At 38.5% G+C, this 4896-nt stretch overlaps 1 protein-coding gene across 1 annotated transcript in view; it reads left to right on the top strand.

The window, feature by feature from the left end:
* LOC140941370 (uncharacterized) overlaps positions 1-19 on the top strand; it is a 22848-nt gene extending 22829 nt beyond the window's left edge. The window contains exon 17 of the mRNA XM_073390361.1: positions 1-19. This exon is cut by the window's left edge and continues 675 nt beyond it. The gene's annotated coding sequence lies outside the window, so the exon portion shown is untranslated.
* The last annotated feature ends 4877 nt before the right edge of the window (positions 20-4896 follow it).

The following is a 4896-nucleotide window of genomic DNA, read 5'->3' as shown; positions in this document are numbered from 1 at the left end:
TAAAGTAGTGAAAAATGAACGAGGGTTATATGTTATCCATTTGTCCAAAATACTTTGGCACTGGAATGAGTTAGTCCTTTTTCGCATGGAATAAATTAGATTCCCTAAACTAGTCGTATGATACTTTACTTCTGTTTAATTTATTTCATTTTACTATCGTTTACTAAGGAGCATTTTCCAGATTTTTAACTGAACTCTTTATACAAAGAAGGCTTTTTCTTCTCCGAGATGGATCTCCATGGCAATTTAGGTGTAATTTCTTGTTCTACTGGAAAAATTCGGTTTTCAAAACTCCAAATCTAGATTTCTTATCGAAGGTACCCTTAATAATGATAAACTTCTCCAAAGAGAATCATGAATATTCACTTATCCTCCCTAGTGAACAGGATATTTATGGTAGATTATAAGAAATAACAACCTGTTTCAAATTTTATGCCAAACAGGTTCTTACATAGAGGGGGCCCAACAAGTATTTTTAGTCGGGGGTTTTTACTGTATCAGGGGCGAGAACTTTCCCGCTTTGCCCTTAAAAATCTCCCCTCCCCTCTCCCCTTAGGGATGCCCGATAGACCTGTTTGGCAAGTTCACTCTGGGTTGGTTCCAGGACCGATTTGACTGACCCTAAGTTACACGAACTGAGCAAATCAACCGTGCCTTTGTCCACACGAGGTAGCGTTTGGACCTTATCTAAAAGCTTTTCAATACAAAGTCCTTACTTTAATTTTATTTACCAATAAAAAGTCATGAAAAATAGGTTACAACCAAGATGATAAATGTTTACTATGCAAAACGGATTCGGAATCCCTTTACCACATCTTTTTCGAATGCAGAAACCGCACCAAGCAGTTTTGGAAGAAATTTCAATATTACTTTTACACTTTGGCAAGAGAATTCGTCTGTCTGACCTTGCAAGACGTTATTACAGGAACATCATACATGTTTTAGATAATTCAGTTTTAATTTTTATCTCAGTTGACTATTATTTTTCCATTGTTTTTCTGATCGCTAAACTATACTTATGGGGTTGTAGAAGAAATCAGACTCTTCCAAGTATAACTGGCTTTTCATCCAAGGTTAAAATTAAGAATGAAACAGAAAAGTCTAAATATGTTAAAACAAATCAAATGGACAAATTTAATAAGAAATGGGCTCTGCCTTTGGACTCTGTACCCCAGTAACGTGTCTACCCCGAACGTATTTTTTTCGTTGTTGTATAGTTACTTTAGTGTTAAAATTGAGTGTAATGTAATGTGATGTAATGTATTTATAATGTATTGTAATGTAATGTTATGCAATGCCCTGTAACGTTAGTATTGTACGCTGTGGAGTATTTAACAAAAGTTTGAAATAAAAAAAAAAACAATAAAGAAAACGTGCCAATGAGTGTGCGCGTTTGTGGTCCCAATATTGTTCCTAGCCTCTTTCGTACTTCATTCTTCAATGTTATTGTTTAACACCCAATGGACTCGTAACAGTAATTGAGTGAGACGTTGATCGATCATGAAATGATTGATACGCTAGAAAGGCCTGTAAAAAAAAGATTTGTTAGGCCCATCACTAGAAGCACGGAGCATCTTAGAATAGACCTAGAGTCTTTTCATTGCCCTGTTTAAGTCATTGAATAAGATAAACAGAATAGAAGAAGACTAAATCAAGAGAATATCTTTTGTGGTTCTTTGTTTGCCGGTCTGTTTATTTGTTTGTTTGTTTTGTTGTTGTTTTGTTTTGTTTTCTTGTTTTAAGTCTCGTTTCTAGGCCTTCTTTCAGTCTTTCTCACAATTAGCAAACCCGCTCTTAACTGAAGTTTTTCTGTCTTTTGTTGGCGTTTAATAAGAAAGGAGATTGCAAAACAGTCGGGTTTTTTCTCAAACGCGATCCAACGGAAGTTCTAAAATAAAGCAAACAAATCAAGGAGTCTCCGTGACTTCATTAACATATCCTCTGACGATTTTAAATGTCTGTGGGGGGCAAGGAACAGTTGACAGTTTCCTTTTCCTCTCTCCTTATGTACACGAAAGAGACAGTAGTGACGACGTTTTCGAAATTGTCGTTTTGGTATTGAATGTTGGTGGCAAGAAAACCGCGGACGTTTCGACCAACACCCTAGACCAAAATATGTCCTTCGATCAAGTACATTGCTCAATAAATTGTGCTAATGACCACCACAAATAATGGCGTTTTTGAGGCCTTCCAACCAGAAGAGTGATTAATAACAATTAATTTAAAATTCCGTGCTTCCCGGCCAATGCAAAATAACCCCGCTTGAACGATCATTAGATTAGTGCGTCATTTTATAATTGACGTTAAGACCCTCTAGTTCAGTTTGCGGTACAGTCTTCGACCCACGTTTTCGCAGCCGGCCGGACTAGCAATGGAAGACAAAGTAAGGTATTTTTTGTTGTTAGAGGACATACTTTTATTTAATGATACGTTTATGACTTATATATTGCTCTAACCTCTGATATTGCGGATATTCCTCGACGAATAAGCAGCCATTCAGATATTAACCCTTGATGTTCGACGAAGAGAGGGAAAGCACAATTCACGAAACCAAAAATAAGGTGATCGCAAACCGAATTCCAATGGAATAAGCTGTTGAACTAAGGACAATTTATTAGACTTTTTCCTCAGACTTAACAGTTAGAACTGTGTGATTTGAATCGAGATTGGCTGCTACAGTACAAGATCGATTCCACAACCTGCGTTCTTTTCTCTTCACCTCAGTTTTAGAGCTTTGTACAGCAATTCTAGAATGCATGTCACCAGGCTGAACGTCGCTCTTGCGCTTACTAACTTCATAAAGTTTGAAAACATCGCGCGATTACCTCTGATTTGAAATTCGAAAACGTCTAGGCAGGCCGGAGCTTAAATTCGTATCTTAACAATCTACTCCAGCCTAGCGGAACTTGATCGGAAAGACGTACTTAGCAATTAATGACTTCATGCTTAACTTATCGCACGCAAAGAATCATGAGCAAGATGGTCATTGGAGCGCGCAAAAATTAAGATTACATGACTCAGCCCCATATATGACGCAGCAATAATTCCCGTACGTTAAGGCTGAAATGGGTCAAGAGTTTTGTCCTGGAAAGTGGAGAAAAACCTTAAAGTCTCTAACAGTGCGTAGCGAGTCACGTGACTATTTTTTGGATAGCAAATTTTTTATGCTGCCGTCTTCTCTAAGGGATATAATGGGTACAGAGCTCACTTATTTTCTGCCGCAGAAAAGCGTCGAAAGCCTCGTACTTCTGCTATCAAAATAAAACAGAAACACTCTTCTCTATAGCAGATTAAGTAGTTCTGTCCCATTCTCGTCCCCAGGGCTTCTCAGAAAAGGGAAGGTTTTGGACCTTCACGCTTGGAAGGAACAATGAACAAACGAAAATTAGACATGGAAACAAAGGTCATTTTTCCGTTCAAAATTAGACTGTAATCACGTGGCAATTTACATATTTAGCCAAAAGAAGACCAAAAACCTTCACAGAAAATGTCATAATGCTGTAGGAAGTCAACAAGTAAAAGTTGTCGGCAATCCCTAGAAGCCCATGTCTTGGACTCCTGCTATCTTAGCCTGTAGCGCTCTTTCTTTCGATCGACCATAAGTTTGGATCACATGTCTTACTCATGAACGGCCAAATTAAAACAAACAATTAAAAACTGAATTCATTAGTGATGTTCTCGGAAGTCTAAAGGAGACTTAAACTGAAACCCACCAAGAGTTAATGCTTCAGAAACAACTTCTAGGGAACTGATGTCTTGTCTTGTAAGTTGGCAAAATTTGCCAGTTTTTGTGTGTGTTTTTTTATGTGCTCGGCCAGGCTACAGGTAATGCACGATGCTGTTTATACGTGGCTATACTCTTTACATTGTGTTATTTGCTCTTAAGTAGATTGAGGAGGCTAAGGTTTGATGCAACATTTTAATTTTGCTCAGAAGCCTTTTTTGCCGAAGAAATCTAGGTCCTGCATGTTATGTGGCTGACGAGCTACAAACAGTTGCAAAAAGGCTTGAGAGACTGTAACTTTTTAATCCAAAAATGGTTTTTATGGGACTTCCTGCTTCCTCATTTCATGATCAAAGTTGTAAGGATTCAACAACTGCACTGAGTGAAAACTATCATCGGAAGGATATGGGAGGGTGGGGATTTCTTTTACTGGTAAGAATTCTTTAGTGTCCTTAGAGCCACACCGAAGTAAGAGAGCCGGACTTTTTGCCAAAAGAGTTGCAAAAGTGTCAAAAATATTTTACAACTGGTTGTATTATAGGATATCTCTCCTTTCATTGATTGTACTCAGAGTCAAAATGTAGGCCCCGGCTGCGCTCTTTTCTGTGATTATAACGTCAACATAAGCACAAGTTTGAATACGAGCTGTCGCGACAAAGGTAGCTGTGGTTTCGTTTCCTTATGAGTAGTTTAATTTCTTATTCTAATATTACTGGCACTTTTCAAAGAGATGACTGCGTGGGGTCTTTCCGGTAGCAAGCTTATTTTTTTTCACTGATTGAAACATTTATAAACCTGAATCCTGCCCAGTTCCCATATTAGTAGAAGGCCAGTTGATGACGATCAAATGAAACTAGGATTATATTTAGGAGGTGAGATATGAGAAGGCGCGCCAAGTTTTGACAACGTGTGAGATGGGATGGTTGAGCCGAGCTGTCGCACTCTTGTCGTTCCGCACAGTTTTTCCTATGGTGTTAAAAGTCTTAAGCTCATTGCCACCGCAGGGATTTCGCTCAGAAGGCGAAATCCCAAGGAGGCACTCTAGTAGCTCGCGCGTATATTAAGGAAGGTACTTACAGTTGAAATATACAGTCGGTATTCTAGAAATTCGACTTGCTTGAACAGGGGCCGCATGGGTAATGATGACGTTTTTATTGTTCGCACCCGCAAGT

This window comes from Porites lutea, chromosome 6 (assembly GCF_958299795.1).
Source record: "Porites lutea chromosome 6, jaPorLute2.1, whole genome shotgun sequence".
NCBI lineage: Eukaryota > Metazoa > Cnidaria > Anthozoa > Scleractinia > Poritidae > Porites > Porites lutea.
The sequence above is the reverse complement of the archived record's forward strand: the minus strand, read 5'-3'. Positions and strand labels throughout refer to the sequence as shown.